At 45.8% G+C, this 20811-nt stretch overlaps 2 long non-coding RNA genes across 2 annotated transcripts in view; one reads left to right on the forward strand and one right to left on the reverse strand.

The window, feature by feature from the left end:
- LOC120750634 (uncharacterized) overlaps positions 1-20811 on the reverse strand; it is a 36800-nt gene that overhangs the window by 1072 nt on the left and 14917 nt on the right. The window contains exons 2-4 of the long non-coding RNA XR_009207637.1: positions 11514-11656; positions 5776-5910; positions 408-648 (exon numbers count right to left, since the gene is read on the reverse strand). This is a non-coding gene — a long non-coding RNA (uncharacterized LOC120750634). The remainder of the gene's footprint in view (positions 1-407; positions 649-5775; positions 5911-11513; positions 11657-20811) is intronic.
- On the forward strand, positions 6499-11646 carry LOC120750636 (uncharacterized). The gene is made up of 3 exons (XR_005700082.1): positions 6499-6584; positions 7470-7938; positions 11217-11646. It is a non-coding gene; the product is annotated as an uncharacterized LOC120750636 (long non-coding RNA).

Consider the following 20811-nt stretch of genomic DNA (forward strand, 5'->3'; position numbering starts at 1 on the left):
ACTGAAGATGATTGCACAGGAATCTCGGTTAATTAGCAAACCTCACTTTCTTGGCTGAGCACCTCATCACTACATCAGATGCCTTTTGCTTTAAAACACCAATAATTTCCGAAATTCACGTGAACATCCCCTGTGCCCGAGCAGTAGAGTCACCACTGGGGCTGCTGTGGTAAACAAGCTGTTCCATCAGCCAGGAAAGGAAAGTGCTGGACAAACACCAAGTAATTCCTCAGAGGACTAACAATGCTAGAGCAAGGTGAAAACCCGAGGTAGCTTTACCCAGTGGAATGCAGCCAATTCCCTTTCCACAGTTAATGGAATGCGCTGTGACTGCAGCACAGCCAGATTTATTACTTTTCCCAGGAGCAACTCTTATAGGTTAAAATGCAAATTCTGCTTCTACTCACAATGGAGTGCAGGTCAAGAGAAGGGATTCTGCCCCTCTGCCCCTCTCTGGTGTGACCCCACCTGCAGGGCTGTGTCCAGATCTGGGGTCCAGCACAGGAAGGACATGGAGCTGTTGGAGGAGACCTCCAAGTTGATCAGAGGGATGGAGCAGCTTGTCTCGAAGAAAGGCTCATTGATTTGGGGTTGTTCAGCCTGGAGAAGAGAAGGCTGAGGGGTGATCTAACTGTGGCCTTCCAGTACCTGAAGGGAGCCACAAGAAAGATGGAGAGGGACTGTTCACAAGGGCTTGGAGTGACAGCACAAGGGAGAATGGCTTCAAACTGACAGAAAGTAGGTTTATATTGGATATTAGGAATGAGTTCTTCCCTATGGGAGTGGTTAGGCACTGGCACAGGTCGCCCAGAGAAGTTGGATGCCCCCTGGATCCCTGGACGTGTTCAAGGCCAGGTTGGAGGGGGCCCTGAGCAACCTGGGATAGAGGAAGGTGTCCCTGCCCACCCTCGGGGGATTGGAACTGGATGATCTTTGAGGTCCCTTCCAACCCAGACCATTCCATGATTCTAAGAAATACAAACACACTGTGGTGACTTCAGTGGCATTATCCTGAGTGCCTTAACCTGGGCTGTACCCATTCTCTTCACTTCACACCACTGCAGCCGTCTCACACTGCCTCGCTGAACTCACCACACCCACACACGTAGGAGAACATCGGGCAGAATCAGTTTTCTGCTCATTATCTGGGAGGGTTTTCCTTCCTCACACCTTTTCTCACCTGAGTAACTGTGTGTCGTGCAAATGCTCTGCCTGTGGGTTCACAGGGCAGAATAAAGTCAGTGTGCCACATTTCACAGCCAAAACAACTAAATGGTGACAGGTGAAATTCTCACCTAAGAGACTGTCTCTGACAGGTGCCTGAGAGCTGCATATTGGGCCCATGCTGCTCAGTATCTCTGCCCAGGATTTAGGGGGGAAAAAGAACAGATCCAAGTGATGTGCCACACATGACGTATGGCACACATACATGCGGTGACACAGGAATTAGTAGGAAAATGGATAACAACAATGCCCGGCCAAGTGAAAACAGAGAAAGGCAGCTGCTAGTGGAGACACCTTTTAGGTTGCTCTATTGAATTAATGGCTAAAGGAGCTACTGAGGATTTCCAGCCAGGGTGCAGAGAAGAGACCCTGCTGCTTCTCCTTGTCAAGGAAAGAGGGGCTCAGCTGTTCACTGCTGCACTGTGCTCAACTCCTACCCCATGGCCTGGAGGCACCAAAACCAAGGGAGAAGCTTCAGAGCAGCCAGCCAGGCAAAGGAGATCAAGTGAGGAGACTGGTGGGTGGCAGATAAAAGAGGAGAAATCCCAGGAAGAGAGGAGAGACTTCTCATAGCTCCGTCAGAAGGTCAGAGGGCTGCCTAAGGACGCTGAAGCAAATGGTGTTACCAGATTAAGGTTTTTTAAAACTAGTATTCATAAATAAAACAAAGCGCTTTTTTTCCCCCATTGTTATATTAAAAGTACGATTACTTTAAAATTTTTCTACTGCTGAGAAAATGTTTTCAGTTAATTTCATTAGCCCATTCCTGGCAGTCAGAAGTTCCTTCTGATGTCTGTGCCTGTTTAAAGGCTGCATCCAACCATTACAATCCATAGTTTATTCCATGAAATCCTCCATATAAAGCTCCCAGTCTGCTGTGGACTATCAAACTACTGTTTGCTAAAACAATCTCTCAACCTTCATTAACTCATCCTCACTACTGTTACACAAAAAGTTAATATTTGTCTTCCTAGTGGCTGTCATTTCTCACTGCAGAATAAATGATGCCTCAGCTTCTTAAAAACCCAGAGGCGTTTCTGATAGTGTTCCCATAAACTTTAACCATTAACATCGGAAAGAATTTAATAAACCAAAGTTTCACAGTCTTGTTACCTCATCACAGTTGTTCCTCAGCACCACAGAGCTGCTAAGGCATTTCTCATCACTACATAATTTTCAGGCTACTTCTCCCAATTTCATAGATGACAAAGCAGAGAGCTGCACAGCTCATGTAAATCACTCTACACCTAGTGTCCCACCAAAAGTCTGCTGCTGAATCACAAATCAAACAGCGGCCCGGCCGAGCCTTACTTTCTCCCATCCTAACGTGCAGTGGAAAAACATGGAATCACAGAATTATTAGGTTTAGGAGGGACCTCTGGAGATCATCCAGTCCAACCTCCTGCCCAGCCAGGATCACCTGGAGCAGGTGACACAGGAACACATCCAGGTGGGTTTGGGATGTCTCCAGTCAGGGGGACTCCATGACCTTCCTGGGCAGCTGTTCCAGTGCTCTGCCACCCTCAAGATAAAGATGTTCTCCCTCACGTTGAGTGAAACGTACGGTGGCATAGTTTATGGCCATAAATAAATCATAACATGAAGGTCTGTCCATCTGTCTGATCACGGACATTTATCCTCTTCCCCTTTTCTGAGCACACCGAACAGCCACAAGTCAAACATCCTTTTATGACCCATTTCTGGGGTAAGAAATGCAAACTTCAGACCTTTCATAATTCAGAGAGAGAGAGGGAGAGCACACATGTGTACAAGCCAGCCTGTACAGACGTCCAGAGAGCATCTGCAATAATGCACAGACTCCCAGAACCAGACTGTAACCTCAGCATCTGCTAGATACAACTTCCAACTGTGTTCATCCTACGGCTTCCAGCTTCCAATTCTGTTCATCCTGCTCCTCCTCATGTTTGTTCAGGGAAATAGAAGCTGTTTTGTGGAAGACAGAACACAGCTGAAAACCTTCAGGACACCCTGAATGGTCTTTCCACAGGTGGAAAGAGGTGGGCAGAGCGTCAGAGTTTTGGGAACTGGTCCAGCATGGGCAGACCATCAGAGAGAGATGTGGCAATTTGTAGGATGTGGCTTGGAGGTGTCACTTGTGTGGCACAAGAAGGGGCTGAGCCCCCAGTCCCAAGGTGACCTTGGGGTCACCTCCTTGGCCCAGCTGTTCCAGGGAGCACCATTCCCTGGAGTCCTTTGCCCCGCACAGCACAAGGACCTTTCCGGCCTTGCCAAACGCCAACACCAACCAAATTCGGTCTGGCCAAATTAAAATTTCTTTGTTTTCTCATTGTCCAAGCACACTTTGAGCTTTTCACCCCATTTTCCATGTACTCTCCAGCTCTTTAAACTTCGCAGCAACAAGAACAAAGCTTGCCAAACATTTTCTTGCATGTCTTTCCGCTGGTCTTAAATACTAATATATTGTATAACTCTGCCGTGTGCCCAGGGACCCTTTACATTATTTAAAGGCTGTCAGTCAGGTGTGAACCTTTCCACTGATTTGCCATTCACTTCTCATCCTCTCCTGGATGCATTAGGCAGCTGCAGCCCACTGCTGGTGTTGAAGAATAACAATTCCATTTGTTTGAACCTGACTGAGAGCCGCTCGCTTTTGCTGCCTATATAATTCTCCTTACTGTGGTTTCCGTGACATTAATGACAAAATAAATAATTCAGCATGGTTTTCACCCAAATGTAGCCCTGTCAGAGACTAAAATACAATCTTTGCTAGCTTATTTAACAAAACAAGCGCCTGAATGACGCTTTTAAAGGGTGAAGCTCTCATTTTAATGGAATTTGGTGGCAAAACCCCCCCGAGACCCAGCGGTAACTAACAGGCACAATCTTCCCACTCTTGTTCCTGCCGACCCACCTTCTCACTTAGCCCTGGTGTTTATGCTCTGCACCCACCCAGCAGGTCTGTGCCTTCTTACCCTCCACATCTTAGGCTGGCTTTTTATGGAGCTGCACTTTACTTGAAGGGGCCATAAACTGAAGCTGAACAGCACCGGGGATGTCTGCAGGGTAATTAGGAGAAACGAGAACACTTAGTTCCCTAATGAGACCTGGCAGTGAGGCTTCAGGAATGAAAGCACTCCTGTCCTTGCTCTCAGGGTGGTGGGACTAGAGACACACCAAGCCACTCCAAGCGTTTCAGGAGAGCTGCTTGGCTTCAGGAGCTCTATAGCAGGACCACTCAAAACAAACAAACACCAACCAAAAAAACAACAAAAAAAGCCCCCACTAATATTTTGGACATTCATAACAAAGTTTCCAGTACCTTCAACTGAGGCCAGAATATGCTTCTCAACACCCACTCCTTCCGTCCCTCTACAGCATGCTTTTTCTCCATTCCTCATGCACTCATTCCTACTTGTCCTGTACTCATTAATGCTGTCCCTGAGCTGCTGTGCTAAAACTGGCATCAATAGCTACAGAATTTATGCATAAAGGAACACTCCTACCAAGAAAAATCTTGCATCTTTCCTTTAAAGCTGTGCTGCTTCCCCTTACAAGTGTATTGGTTCCAAAATGATCTCAAGGTTGACTTGGGAGTAAAACCCTTATTTCCTCATGACTTTATGTTCACCTCCTTTTCTTCTTTTTTCCAGGAAAAGACACTTAGTTTGTCTGTAAGCAACACATTCAGAGACAGCATATACGTCATGCTAAATTATTCTCCCCTGGAGCAAGGTCAATTTGATATTCAGATTGGCTTTTCATTCATCCTGAGGCTGCAAAGTGATTTGGTTTTCTTTCAGCTTCAATTTACCTAAACTATGGGTATCTGATTTTTGATTTTGCAGACTAGACTGCTATCTGGGGTGTTCTTTTTCCTCATGTCCATGGAGTCTGTTTTTCCTGTAATGCAGCTGCTTGTGCTGTTTGCAAAGACCACAGTGTCCATCAGGTAGTTGATGAAATAAAGCCTAATGAATTCTCATGGAGAGAGGAATCATTAAAGTTGGTGATTTCAAAATAATGAATTGCCCATTTCCTTCAAAATGGGATAGTAATGAATAGATGATATATTTCAAAGTATATTCTAAGGAAAATGGCTAATGGTTTCCTTGGAGCTGGAAATTATGCTCCAGGAAAGGGATGCATCTGGCCCCAAAAGCAACTGATTGTGAAGGAGTGAGAGAAAGGCAGTGCATCCTTTTGGATTTTCTTCCCCAAATATAACACACTGAAGCACAAAGTTTCTGACAACCCAGGCCCCTTGGCAGCCCACACCTCCCTTGGGAATCCCTTCACAGCCCCACTCCGCCACCAGCCCCTTCCTTGTTCTCCCTGCAGGAATCCTAACCCTAAAAATAACCATAACTCAGCCATAACCATAAAGTAACTCCTGTATCACTTTGCAAAGAGGCATGTCCAAACCCCACTGATGCCTTAACAGAAATTGCCTGGTTTAAATTTCTGATTTTCTGAACAGTGCTGTTAGTTCAGAGGCTGTTGAGTTATTAAGCCAAAAGCTTAACAGTGTTTAGCATGAAGAGTCTGAGTCCTGAATGACATTAGGATTACCTGCTCAGTGGTGGCTCTGTTCACATCAGGGCCATCAGCACAACCAGGAACGAGCAGACAGAGGGGCCCAGAAAATTTCCTTAAAATCAAGGAAACTGACACAGTCGGGATATCAGCACTGGTCTCATAATGCATCTGTTACGGAAACAAAAATCAAAGCGGCCTTTTTGTATAAATGATCCAAGAAAAACTCTGCACCCAGCAGAGAACACCTGATGGCACCGTGGAGCTCTTGCAAAGGGCTCTATTCCTGCCTGTACACGCAGTTTGCAGCTTAATTTGCTCAGTACCGGCTTTAGTTTAGCTGTTCATTTAGTCTGAACCGCATGCAGTATTTACAGAAGCATACGTGGGATTGACATAAATAAAAATGAATTACTCAGATATGGAGTTATGACAATGACACCAGGAAATGAACTCCCAGGAGCTCAGGAGCTTTAAAAGAGGAGATAAAGAAATCTAAAAAAAACCCCAAAAAACAAACAGAAAAAACCAAACCAGAAGTCACTGTTGCCTTTTATTTGCTTTCCTGATATTTTCAGCTTCTAAAAACATTACCTCAGTTAACTCTCTGCAGTAAACTTTTTTAGGGTAGGAATAAAGTTTTTTGTTCTGTTTTTAAATTAAAAAAAACATTTGTCCTGACATAGCAGCCCTACTGTCATATTAAAGGCACCTCCCAGGGCAGAGCTATTCCAGGTTAGAGAGGATTTTCATTGGAACCAGCGGCTGGATTGCACTGCTCGTTCCCATGCACCACGGCAGACGGGAGCAGCTGGCTGGCATCCTTCAGGAGCAGTGCTGCGCTGGTAAGCGGACGGACTGCACTCAGCAATGCAGCAATTCCCGGTGATCCCACACACTGCAGCCCAGCAAACACTGGCCAGTGCCTGATCTCATCCAGCACACGCTCTGGGTGCTGCTGACTCCCCCTCACACCTCGATCCCCCCAGGAAAGGGCCACAAAAAAGGGAGGCAGAGGTAGAGCTCGCTGCAGGCACCAGCTCCTCACAGCAGTGACCATTTTGCTCCTCTAAAACAATCACTGGGGGGGTTTTGAAGGCTGAAATCTGCTGTGACTTAAGCCTGACAGTGACAAGCATTTTGCTGCTTTGCTCCCGGCTCTCCCACCCTGCTGGGACATCAGCACCCCACATTTTCCTCTCCACGCCTCACTTTCCCTTGCCCATCACCTTTGGGGCCGCAGAGAAGGCTGATGACGCTTTTCAAGCCCTTGTGCCGGCTCGATCACAAAGATCGGGGTGAGTCAGTGACGGCATGGAAAGGTCTGGTTCCTCTGAGAAGATGCTCTTTTAACCCAGCATCCCTGGCACCTGCTGAGCAGTGAAATGCTCCCAATGCAGAGCCCCCGTGTTCTGCAGCAGAGCCAGGAGCCAGTCCTGCTGCCAGACCCGCACTCAGCCGCACCTCGGAGACACTCGGGGTGGCTTTGTCAGCACAGCACAGCAGTAGCACGAATGCACACACAGACAGCAAAGAGCAACCAGCACAGCCAGTCCTGCTCTCAATGCTGCCACAATATTTATAACCTCAGCGTTCTGCCCAGGGAGGTGCAGCCTAATTTAGGCTCCTTTTTCCTGCTTACTTTCCTCTCCTCAAACACAATAGTTTTCTATCATTAATCTTCAGACTCTCATACTTCCAGTGTCCTGAACTTGTATTTCTCTTTTTAGGCACAAGCTGTCCTCTCAGTGCACGGAGCAGCCGACCCGGTCACCTTTCCTGACAACACTCACAGCTCCACAGGATCAGGCCCACGACAAGGACTAAATCATTCCCAGGTGTCTGCACACACGCTTGAACAAGGTTCACAGAAGTGGTTTCACACAAGAGGCTGCCCAGCCCCAGCTGTTTCCTCCCATCTTGATTTCAGAGTGATTTCCAGAATTATTCCTATTCCTTCAGCCATTTTTCACCAGACCAGAAGTCGGTCCTGCTCTGCAGAAGTGGTTGTGCTGCTCTTTTCATCCTCCCCAAGCTCAGCCAGTGCAGCTCTGCACCCTGGCACAGACACTAAGCCCGAGGGGAATTTAGGAAATTAACTGGCAGCCGTGGGGCTATGGGGAAAGACTTTTCAGCAAAATCAGCACCAGATCTGAAGCAACATTAAAATCCTGACAGGACCAGGCACACTAAACAGAGGTAAGTGGAATGCTCCAGGATGGCATTTTCTTAATAATAATAATTTAAAAAAAAAAAAAAAAAAAAAAAAAAAAAAAGAGTTTACTGATTGAAACCACTGACCCACACTGGAATGGGAAAAAATTATCAAAGCGTTTTCATTTTGCATTTCAAATTATAACTCAAGCCTAAATAAGTAAAGGTATTAAAAAAACAAGTACTGAAAAACCCTCAACACTACCAACAAAAATCAAGGGCTTTTAGTTTTGCTAGCTAACAAATAATTCAATTACTCACCCAGCACTAACGTGAGGGCAAAGAACCGGAGCGTTCCCTGCCATCAGTGTGGGGGAGATTTAGGTGGGTAATTCCATTAGCACTCTGGAAGTCCCTTCACATAAATCTCTGTGGCATTAATGAGGAGATGAGGCATCAATCATATAAGAAATTTGGTTCCTTAGCTCCACCTGGGGATCTCAAGCAAGGACATCTCAGGTTGCCCAACTCCGCCAGGCACAGCTTGTGCATCCCTAAATCTTCTGTAGTGGATTATGTAACCTAGCAATGTGTATTCTATTTCATCTGTTGAAGGCTGGTTTTTTTGGGAGATGTTTTGTCCTCCTCTTGTTCCTCCAGCAGGGAAGGAGGAGGATACCTCCTGATAATGGCCCAGCCATTAAATCCATGTGGGGCAGTGTTTCTTATCTCTTTCACCACCCCTCCATCCTCCAGGGGACATCTTCTGATAATGGGCCATTAGGGCCCACCAATGACATGACACATTCCATCATCCCACTGGGAGATGCTCCACACAGTGGGGGAGGAGCCAACTGTTCCTAGCTAGATAAAAACTGGGGCTGAAGGACACAAGGGATCTTGTTTTTTCCACTGGATTCCCGGAGGACCCATCTCACCACCACTGGACTTTCTACAGGACCATCTCTACTCCACAGAACCACACCTGTTATTCCAGGAGGACTTATTTGGACTGCTTCCAGCACCCTGACCAACAGGGTGCCAGGTCGTATCCCTGACTCTGTCAGGGTTTTTTCCAGGATCCTTGTTTGCTTCCTTGCTTGTGTTTTTTGTACTACTACGTTTGTATTTTCCTTTTTATTTTTAATATTCCTAGTAAAGAACTGTTACTCCTATTTCCCATATCTTTGCCTGAAAGCCCCTAATTGCAAAATTATAATAACTGGAGGGAAGGGGCTTTACATTCTCCATTCCAAGGGAGGCTCTACTTTCCCTGGCAGACAGCTGTCTTTCAAAACCAAGACATCGTCACACAGGCTCAGGGCTTGGGCTGCACTGCGATGGGTTACAGGTCTCACAGTGGCCCTGGAAGGAAGGAAACGCAAAACCCCTGCAAGCAACGAGAACCACAAGTGCCATTTCCTCAGCATTCACAGATCTGGACGCTGTTATGAGCCGTGCATGGAACTACACAGTAAAAAGGAAGAGAAGGAGTTAAGCATTCGGCAGTGAGCAGATCTGCTCCGTGCGGCAGCGAAGGCACAAAGCTCTCGACTCCGCAACATCCTCACCAAGCAATTGTGCGAAGGCTCTGGGTGTCGCAGCCATTGTTTCATCTCCTTATCGGCGCCGCACACCGGCTCTGCGGCGCTTCCCAGAGAGGGCTCCCCCCGGGATGCTCGGGATGTTCACACACACAGAGCCCCAGCAGGATGAAAGTGCTCCCAGCCTCTGCCCACCTTCCTGCACGCTCTCTCTCTCTGCAGGCTCGCACAAAGAGGAAAAAGGGAACAGGTTTTGCTTTTAAGTTCGAAAAGTAGCACGGCTGCTGGGGGAAAAAGAAAAATAGAAAAGAAAGGAAAGGGGAAAAAAGCTGGATGCTGTTCCTGCAGTGGGTCTTCCCAGGAAAGCTCGGTCTTTTGGCCCGCTAGACCCAGAGAGAGATAGGACCTGCCAGACAAAATACTTCATGTTTCCCAGCATCTGCTGCTAAATAATCACACCAAGCTTGTTCACAATTAAAACCACAAATTGTTCCAAATATTAGTCTTATTTGAAAAAGACGCCCTCTCTCCAGTGCCTCAGAGGGTGAATAAAATAGCAACTGCCTGAATGACGTACACCTACTTTCCTGAAATTTCTGCATGCAAGGCCACAAGGTCCACGTCCCATGGGAAGACAGGAGCTCAGCAGACTGCAGTTGAAGGAAAGGAGAGCAGACAGCCAGGGCTAAAGGGAGGGGACCACAGAACCCTGCACATACTTCTTTTCTTCAATACCTGGAAGGATTTTTTTTTTTTTTTCCCCTCCTAATTGTGAAGGGAAAGTATTGATGTGGTGGCTAGATGAGTTTTTGGTTCTACAATGCACTCTCTTTTTTTTTTGAAGGTACCGGGGAAAAAACAGACCAAAATAGCAAGTTTAGCTCTTGATGTCTCTTCCTTCTGACCTACCAATGCTCCTCTCTTAAGACTTCCACAGTTTCAAAGGAACTTCTCATTGTGCTTCAAGCCTTCAGGAGCAGGTTAAGGGGAGAGACACGTGGATCACAGATCCAACGCTGTTCTGCTGGGCTGCTCATCTTAAACTTTGATTCTTTTCTCAGTGCGGGATGCAAAAACAGTGAAAAAAGGAAAATCTCCCTCCTCTCCCAACCAAATCCTCAGCTCTTTCCTGCTGGCTGGATATGAGTCCACGTCTCAACCTGGCAGGCACGACTTCCCCCATGTTGTGCCACCACCACTGCACTAAGAAGCCAAGCAACTGGAAGAGAAGTTGGCATAATGCACTCCTTTTCCACTCAGCTGAGTTTGGAGGGTTGGAGACATAATGAGTGTCTATTTTTGCCTTCCCAATGCTGCTACTGCTTGGAAAGCAAAGCTTTGCAAAGGCCCCTTTGCAACTGAAGATTTTGTGGTCCATTCTTCCATCTCCTAGCCAGGCCTTTACAGACATGGATTAACACAAGTCCAGCAGCAATTACAGGGCCTTGCCTGCACACAGGAGATGTGCAAGTGCTGTGGCTGCAGCCTGTCCTGGCCCCAGCTTGGCTAGACCTGGTTTGAGCAGTGCTTTGCCTCTCACCAAACATCCAGACCTCGCTACAGCGGGAGCTGGAGCAGCTCACCCCCCTCCAGAGCCTCCTCTCCCAACCTATTTATCCCTTGAGGCTTTAAAAACCATTTTTGCAACTACATTGGCAGCTCGAGAATTTAATTGCATGTCTCATGATATTGGGTGGTGGTTTTAATGAAACCTGCAGCTCCTGGGGAATGAAGGAATCCCAGGGTTCATAGAAAACCAATTAAGTCCTCTAATTGCAGCTGCAACCTGAGAACACCCAGCAAGAAAATCCTCAAGGATGGATATCTGAAGGTAAATAAAAAGACCCTCTTCCTACCCTGTGCAATTTTTTTATGTAAGAAAATGCTCTCAGGGTTTTCAAACTAATGACATGGAGGGCCTGAGTCACACGTACAGAGCTTTGGTTTAGAAATACTAATATTTGTATAGAACAGGCTGGCAGGGAGAGAAGATAACAATGGCTTTAAGCATTAATAATGGCTTATTTTTCTACTAATAATAAGATTAAAGCACTTGGAAGCAGGTAAAACACCTACCTTGACAGCAGCCATTGGAAACAGGGTGAGACGAGGCAGCTTAACAGCCAGGCAGAATTACCAGTTGCATCCCTTTGACATTGATGTATCACCAGGGTGTGGATTCAGTAAGATTCAGGGATTACAGGGCAGCTCTGGAATATCTGGAATAGAAGAAAAAAACACAGCTGAAGTTTAAATGACAACTAGAGCACTGTAAATTATGTCAAGTTTAGTTCTGGAAGCTAATATCCTACCCTTTCCTACATCTTGGAGCCTAGGAGTCAGTAAGGAATAAAACCTGCAGTATTTACGATTTAATGGGAAAGGGTTTGTCTGTTCTCACAAATCCAGCTGGCTTGCAGAGGAAGGCAATAAGGATGGCCAGAGTCTCATCTTCTAACTGTAAATGCTGATTCCTTTCCGCCATTGTTTTCTGGTTATTAAGTTCAAGTTGAAAAGGCAGTTTTCCTTATGTTTATACACCCACACAGTTAATTGGAAGTGAAAAGATGTCTGTTTATGGCCAGGAGTGCTACCCCTGTTTGGGAGAAACAGGTTATTGTGCAAAATTCATGTAATTGGTTTCCATTGCCCAAAGCATATCAGGAATAATTTCTTATAGCAGAGGAGCAGATTTATGCTGAAGTGTCCCTTGAAATTTCTCATTCAAAGGCTGATGGCTCTAATGACTGCCTTCAAATTGCTGTCAGTAGAAGTCTACGCAGAAATGGAATTCTGTGTGCAATTTGGCAAACAGCTGTACTCTCCCAGCCTTCAGCCCCTAATCTAATCTGGGCTTTAATTTCTCTTTGTGTAGATTTGCAATGTACACAGGCTTGATCTTAATGAGGCCATTAGCACAAGGAGATCTGCTCAGGCCCACAAGCGCCTGCAGAAGGAAGGAGATCCCGGGTGCAGTTGGCTGGCACTGAGCCAGCCCCATCCCTCCCCAGGGTCATCCAGGCATAAAGGTGATGCCTTAATTTTAGCTTTCATCTTTTTCAGACTCTGTGCTGCCTAGGGGTGTAGTCCTGAGCCTCATATTCAGTGTTAGTCAGCTCTCTTCACAGAGTAGAGAGACAAAACAAATCCTCTTCCTGCTGGAGACCAAGGACAACTGTTAAATTTTTCCGGCCCAAAAGCAAACGACAGCGGGCTGAAGAGAGAAAATAAGAAGGATGGGACTTTGTAATCTGAAGCTGTAATTGGACAATTAAACCCCAATATGCAAATGGACCAAAACTTATAAAAGTGTGAGACCTCGTGACTGGTTGTCCATTTTGTGACCATTTTGGGTCCACCTCGGGTGTAGCCCTGGCCAGGCTCTTGTCCTGCCCAAGGTGTACCCTAAAGGCCTTTCAATAAATACCTACTTTATCCTCTAGCCCTGTCCAGTCTCTGTTCCAGGTCAGCCTTCCCAAGGCATCAAAGGGACGCCTGGATTTTCCCTCTTCCCAGCAGGTCTCTGGTTGACCCTCAGCCCCAGCTCAGCCCAGCCTGTGCCTGGATGGGGAATGGGGAGCTGCTCCCAAGGCCTGGGAGAGCCTCCCTCTCCCCAGGCAGTCAAGCTTTTCTTCTGATGCATTCCCTGCTAACCCAGAGCCGGTGCAGGAGTCAGTGAATTCCCTGCTCTTCCATTCCCCCTCTGCTTGGAGACGAGCCGCCCGCATTCCGCGCGAGGAGCCGCCTCTGATTAAATTGCATCAAATGTCTGTGTTTACGAGACGTTTTGACCGACAAATCATTTTCCCTGTCAGACTGAGATACGACAATGACGATAACTCAAATTTCTCCAGTCAAATGGCTTTGGAAAGCTTTCCTGCCATTACAGTCCGTGAATGTCAACGGGTTTAGCTAAGTGCAGGCAAAGACTGATGGCAGCACTTTCTGCATCTCCTTTTCTCACCAGAGAGCTCTCTGTAATGCTGCCTGGCAGGTCTGCCCCAAGAAAGGAGGAAGGAAGACACTGGACATTATTCTTATGATTTGCACTGTATTGAATTTATCTTTGTTTTGCCCACTAAAAACAGGTTGCAGAAGATACGCCTATGAGTTAAACACTGAATTAATTTCCTTCTGAAAAGAGAGAACTCCCTGTAATAGTGAGGTGTCTAAACAACTGAAATATACTTCCAGAGTAAGTAACGACACTACTATTAAAAGAAAATTCAAAGCAACATCATTTGAAAACATAAAACCCTGTAACAGAATTACAACTCAATGTAGTAAATGGAAATCCTGACTTTGAGTCTTGTTTATCTGCCAGCTGGTTCTGGGACAGGAGACCCAAAATTCCTCTGGTACCCTTGTGGGAAAGTCCAGGAGCTCACCCCTCCTGCCACATTTAGCCTGGACCGTCCAGAGACAGCTTTGACCTACATTTTGAAGCCTTGCTTTGTAAACATAAAAGATGGAACTGGCTGCTTTTGCTGTTTGAACCCTTTCATCTGTCTTTAAAATCGAGAGTGGCAATTCTGCTTAGCATAAAGCAACAAAACAGGTGAGGACAGCTCAGACACCATGTTGAACTACCATCCATCACTCCATTTCTTTGCCTTCCTGTTTTTGTAAGTATGGCTGTACTGCCTCCTTCCGTGGCTCCTTCTCTGCTTATTTTCTTTCCAGGGAGATATCATGAGGAAATGAGGAAAGCAGAAAGTGAGAATGAAAAAAAGGCACAGCACAAAACACTCCTCTGCATGGAAGGAGGAGGAAGGGGGAGAAAGAGGAAGAAAATCTGGGAAAGAGCGCAAGGCTGAATAATGCACTTGGAAAAAAAAAAAAAAAAATACAGCAGCTGGATTTGCTGGGTGAGAAAGGAATATAACAGCAAACTGAAAACTAGCCCCAAAAGACCATTCCTGGAGGAATTTCACAGAAATATGAACAAACTAAATATTGGTAAGAAAACAGTGTAAGTAAAGCAACAGGGTAAACAGGCAGAGCTACTGTGAAAGAACACAGATAATTCTCCTTATTAAAAAAGACGTTTTTGCTGGAGGAAAGTAGCAAAGACTATTTACCAGAAGTCACAATGGAAACAATGGAAGTTTTTGCAGTGTCTTAAACAGACTGTACCAGACCCTCAGCCCTTCTTGAGCAAATAATTTGTGGGATGAACCAGGTGTGCAAACAGCCATGGGCTGCTCCTGTGTTATCTTCAACACTGCAAAATAACCCAGCAATGTAGAATTTAAGATGCCTCATTCATGCCTAGTCATCACCATATTTATTCATGTGAAGAAAACAGGCCTAAACCTACTTTGTAGCTGGGAACTGAGAGTTGGAACCTGTGCTTATCCAAGCACTAAGACTCATTGCAAAGATGGGAAACCTTAGAGGAGTCCAGGTATGTGGATCTCTCCAGCACTGAGGTGCCAGGGGAGGCACTTTGCTTTCACTCCCTCTCCAGCACACATCTGCACAGAACAGGTGCCCAAGAGAGGAGCTCCTTGGCAGGAGCTGACAGGAGGGTCAGGGACAACTGAACAAATCCTTGACTTTGGGCAGCTAAAGGAATGCTGAAGGTACCAAGCTGTGGTGGTGAAGGCTGGAAACGTGTTACTCCTTGGTAGCCACCAGTCAGCAAAACATCCCCACTTTGGTTTAAGTGTGTGCAAGCCAAACCCCTCAGATGAGTCACCTTCCTCAGGTACCTTCTATCTACGGTCAGCAGGAGTTTTCTCTCACCCCACCACAGCACCTTCCCTTATCTGCTGCAAGAAAGGCCTGACACAAGGAGATCTGCTAAACAAAACATTTGTGCCAAGGGAGAGACTCAATCATTCCTACTGCTGACTAAAGAGGATGAAGGGATTTTCTGCATCTGGGGAATTCACCACTGTATCCTGCTGTTGCAGTTTTCCCCCTTCTAATAACAATTTGTTATCCCAGAGGCACTACCACCACTGCTATAGTCTCAGCTTTTAAAAAGAATTAAAGAAAAAGCCTTTTCTGCTGTAATATTTCACAAACAACAAATGCACTTATGATGATACAGTAAGAAAACTCCCCAAGTGCTTCCAGAGCCAGAGAGATTGATAGACTTTTCCATGGTCTTGGGAACTTAGCCTTCATTAAGGTCAAGCTAAATTGCCTTCCAAATGACTTAGCCTCTACCCACAGCTCCTTGAGTCTGAGCTGAAAGATTATGCAGCCATTAATCAGCTCCAGGTCTGGCCTTTGCTTTTGACTTTCAGAAGGTAAACTTTTTCCATGCTGCTCCTCTTATTGAGTTTCTCAGATGTATTCATACTCATACAATAAAAAATAAAAAGGAAAAAAAATCTCATTCCCTACTAAGCATGCTCCACAAAAGATTGAACACACCTCTTAATAAATTTGTTTGTAGTGCACCAGTTTCATTTTGCCTCTTCCCAAGGAAGCAGATTTCAATTTGATGGGCTGGAAGACACAAGAGATTATTTATGGCTGTATGTTTGGGTCTGGAGTCAGCTGCAGAGCCATAAATTTGGAGGACAGCACAGTTACCGATCTTCAGTTAATTTCCTGGAAAGTCTGAAAACTTTGTTCTGGCTGATTGCTGACGGAGATATAATAACAATAAAATGACCCAAGATAGCCAAACCCAATTTAATAGTTTCCATAAAAATCATTTTTATCAGACCTCTGTAGGACTTCATTCACTGATTCAATACCACTCCCTACATATAACCAGTGAAAATTCACTTTCATACCCTGACCGTATTTGTTTGGCCTGGACTCCTGTAGCTGTGTTTAGCTCTCAGATGCATGTCTTTAATAAGAAATACCCTCATATCCAAGGGCTGGATTTCACCCAGAGAGGTTGTTCAATGAGGTTTCATTCTGAGACATGATCAAAGGTCATGGCCTTATCACTCAGTTCTGTTCCAGCTCCCCACAGATGGTGGGTATACATTTGAAATAAAGTTCTGACTTTCCATTACTGTCATAAAATGAGTTGTAGAACCACCCTTTCTTCATTTGTCTTAATTAAAATTATATCTTCTGGCTCATGGGAAAAAAAGAGAAAAAGAAAACTCCTATCCATAGGTGATTAATGGACCTGCAGATTTAGTCAATAGCCTTCCAGGGGCCTTTCTACCCAAAGTCCTGCTTCATTTGCTGCCCTCTCTATCAACAAATTTTGTGATTTCTACATTAAGCCTAAAGTATCTGGCACAGATACAGAAAAAGAATTTAAGTATTTTCTAAAGGACCAGCTTTCCGCAGGACATATAGAAAAACATTTTATGGATATTTCCCATAATGGATTAAAGAGTTTTGCATGAAAAACTCAAAAAATAGTATCTCAATTTCTCATTTCTTAGCAAATATTTCTTTTTTCTGTTTGACTTCAAAGAATCAAAATGCAAGTGAGACAATATTAATTCCAGCTGTTTCCTCTTCCTATTCATGGCTGATTTTCATAATAATAAGTGAAGCATTACCATTTGGTTCTTGCCCTTCCCCAGTTAGTCTTTTTCTTTATTAGACAGGGCTCTAGCCTCATGAGACACTTATTGTTTTCCAAAAATACATCTCACCAAATTCACAGTGGGGAAAACTTCAAGGTTTTAAAGCTAAAACCAGAAGACAAAGGACAACACCAAAACCAGGAGAAACAGGAGCAAGAAGGAAAAAGCTTGCTGTTCTGTTTTTTTCTGCTTGTTTGGGTTTGTTGTGGGGTTTTTTTGGTTTGTTTTTAAATGCCACCCCTGTCATTCCCAGGGAGAAGCAGAGGACAGCGCTTGTTTTATGGCTGGGGAGAGATTTACAGCACTACTTTCACCCAATCTTCCATCACTTGAGTGCTCAGCAGCTTGAACGCAGCTCAAGCCGCCCTAGAGCTGTGGGTGTGCATTACAGACCTGTATCTCTCTGCCTGCACATATCTCCCAAGTGTATCCTACCTGTGTGCAAAGCAGAAGTAGATTTTCAAAAGCTTAGCAGGCACTGGGAGGGGTGGGTTTCCAGAGGAGGTCCACTCCATTTGGAGAAACTCTATAACCAATAGATTTTTTTCTTTTAATTTTTTTTTTTTTTTCCTCAGCAGCACTTTCTGGGATGTCTCTGGCCAGGCTGTCAAAGCTGTTTAGCACCCAAAAAAGTCACTTGGCCTAGAAGCTCCACTGCTAGTTTTAGTGGCTAAATGAGAGCCGACCTCAGTCATGCGAGCGAGCTCTTTGGGAAAGTCTGGCCACAGAGCTTTCACCTCCCCTGACTGCTCCTCGAGCAAGCGGTAAATGTCTTCTGACATTGTCCTCCTACCTCTGTGCCCTAACATACGCACTCTGCTTATTTATAGAACGTGTGAGCTTCACACGCATCAGGCCGAGTCCCTCGGGACCGAAGTCGCCCTTGGATTTGCGCAGCGCGGCCGATGGCTCTCCCGGGCTCTGGGGGCAAAGGCTGGGCTCTGCCCTCCTGCCACACAGGAGAGGGAAACAGCTCCCAGTTAACCCGGATTCAGGAATATTTCTGGAAACAGTAACAACTAGCAAGAGTAGGAGGGGAGAAGCTGATGAGGTGATGAGCTCCAGGCCCACCATGCAGGAAGGGGAGCAGAGGGAAAATCCCGCCGTGTCCGCTGCAGAAACCATCCTCCAGCCACCTGCAAGGACTGCGTGATTTGGAAAGGTCTGCAATGCATTCCTGCCTTGCTCAGAGGCTGGGAGATGCCAGGGCAGAACAGCAGAGCCTATCTCCGAAATACAGGAATGTTTAGTGTTGGAAACACAGCCTTAAGTCCTACGTCAAAATCCCACCTGTGCTCAAATAGTAAAAACGCAACGAACACCAAAAGAAAACTGCACCCACATCACAAAACAATACTGCCCAGTTGGTTTAGTGGAACTAACCAATAATTCAGCAGAGATTTGAGTTTACTATTTACCCATAAACCATTTACTATATGCATTATATACCTAAGTTTACTATTAGAGATTAGTGGGAAAAAAAAAAAGTTTCTTCTCCTAGAGCTACTTGTAATTTCTTTTTGTATTCTATGTGCAGCACCAAAAATTAGTATAGACATGTGACAATGCAGCAGCCTCCATGCAAGGATGGACACACTACTTTTTGAAGGTGCAAACAATTGAGCTGAGGTGTTCAACTACAGAGAAAAGAAGCTATCGTCACGCAAGCATCCCTCTCCATCAGATGTAGGGAGGCAAGAAAATTCCCTTTGTCTAAGGCCACAGTGCGTTCCAGTGGGCACCGAGCTCTCAGGCAGCTCAATCATCACACAAATAAGCCCTAATTGGCATTCCCAAATGTTTCGAAATTGTATTGCCTGCTGCTGGCACTCCAAAAGTTATGCCTCTGGAGATATGAAGGGGGGGAGGGGGAAAAAAAATCATCAAAGATCATTTGCAATTAGACGCAACAACCCCATGCCCAACTGGTGTGTGTCAGGGGTAAAAAATAGCGTCAGCCCAAACGGTAAGTGCATTTTGGTTTGTCAGAGCTGAGCGTGCAGCACCAAGCGAGCGGTTATTACAGGCTCTGATCAGCAAAGCAGACAATCATTTGCCTTGTTATCGCGCTGCCTTGCCCATGTGAACGGCATCAAACAGCCATTAAAAGACACCCCGCTCGCCCCCGAAGGGAACACGGGTGGCAAGTATCTGAAAACCTCCTCGTTAACAAGCTAACCTTTGAGTCCGGTGAGAAGGCAAGGAAGCATTTACCAGCCGCTCTATCAATAATTATGGAAAGGAAAAATCGTGGCTCATTGTCTATCCCAGTGCGGGGAGATAAACAAGGCAGGCCTGGGGCGAGCAGCCCTTCCTCGGCAGCTCCCAGCCATAGGCAATGGCTGCCAAAAAGGCAATTCTCCATGGAGCTGCTCCCCTGGGGCTGTTCAATCCAGGGATGATGTGTGCTTGGAAACGACCCCAAAGTCCTTTTGCTGGTAATAGGAGTCTCTGTGGCACACACCCCCTCAGGGACCCTGAGATACCCTGGTAAACAGCAACCTGAACGGCCCCAGGCAAGGGCCGTATTGAGATTTCAGCCCTGGTGTACAAACACCATGATTTTTGTTCCCTGGAGCTGTGATGTTTCCCCAAGGCCTTTTGAACACATAAGGATGGGGACATAGTTTTAAGCAGAAGGTAGTAACTCAATTCCCCATTTTTCATATTTCTCTCTCCTGTGTCACCAAGGAGGACTTAAAAAAAAATTAATTATGCTTCAGCACGCAGCCACCCGCCTTTGCTACAAGGCTAAATCCTGTTCCCATTTACAGCCTATCTCCATTTTGTCTCCAGCCCCATTGCAAAGGAGGGAGGGCCCACCTGAGCCTCCACCAGACTCCCTGGGGGCTGCCACCCTGCTCCAGCTCAGCCTTAGCATCAAACCACCAGTTATCTTTTCAATTAATTGTGGGTATCATAGTGGTTGACAGGACAACCTTACTACCAAGGGATAATTTAATATGACTAGACCGTAATCAAAGTGTTAATAGCCTCAAAATTTAATCTGTGCAGAAGTAGGATTTATAAAAGGGAAAGGATAACCAGGGCCCAGATGAATAATGTTAGTTGTAACATTACAGCTAGTTGTAATAGAATAATTAGTTGTGATATATCCAGAAATAAAAATTACACTGCTTTGAGTTCCAGGATGTGTGCCAAAAAGGGGCTGTTAGTCACAGCGATGAGGAACAGTTACACAGTCCATTATCTCATGAACTGCAAGGCCCAGAAATGAATCCTGCATGTCACGGGAAAATTGAGACTCCGCATTTTCAGCAATACACAGCTTTTCATTTCAGCCCTTAAGCCAGATCCTCTCTCACTGTTGGAATGATGTGCCTGCCCACTTGCAGAAGGGTATCCTCAGAAGCCCTCCTGGCTGAGCTTCACTTTCCCTTTGGGCATGGCCCCAGCTTCTCCATCCTGTGGCAGATGAAGCTCACCCCTGGCATCCCCACCTGCTCCCCTCCTCCATCCTCACCAGCCTTGTGGAGGAAAAAAACAAAAACAAAAAAGAAGTCCGAACTACATTAAATCCCAGCCTTTTTCTGGTTTTTTCCTTGTAGGGCAAGGATGCTGGGTGATCTGATGGTTTGGCTGCCTCCATCAACAGGTGGTGTGCCCTCGTGGGGTTAGGCAGCCCCTGCTGCTCCCTGGCTCAGTGTTCAGGGCCAAATGCTTTAATCATAGAATGACAGAATTTGTTAGGTTGGAAGGGAGCTTAAAACTCATCTAGTTCCAACCTCCCTGCCAGGGGCAGGGACACCTTCCACCAGACCAGGCTGCTCAGAGCCCCAGCCAACCTAACCTCTCTAATCTAGCAACACACTCCTGAACCCAAAGTGCACAAGGCA

Source organism: Hirundo rustica, chromosome 3 (assembly GCF_015227805.2).
Source record: "Hirundo rustica isolate bHirRus1 chromosome 3, bHirRus1.pri.v3, whole genome shotgun sequence".
Lineage (NCBI taxonomy): Eukaryota > Metazoa > Chordata > Aves > Passeriformes > Hirundinidae > Hirundo > Hirundo rustica.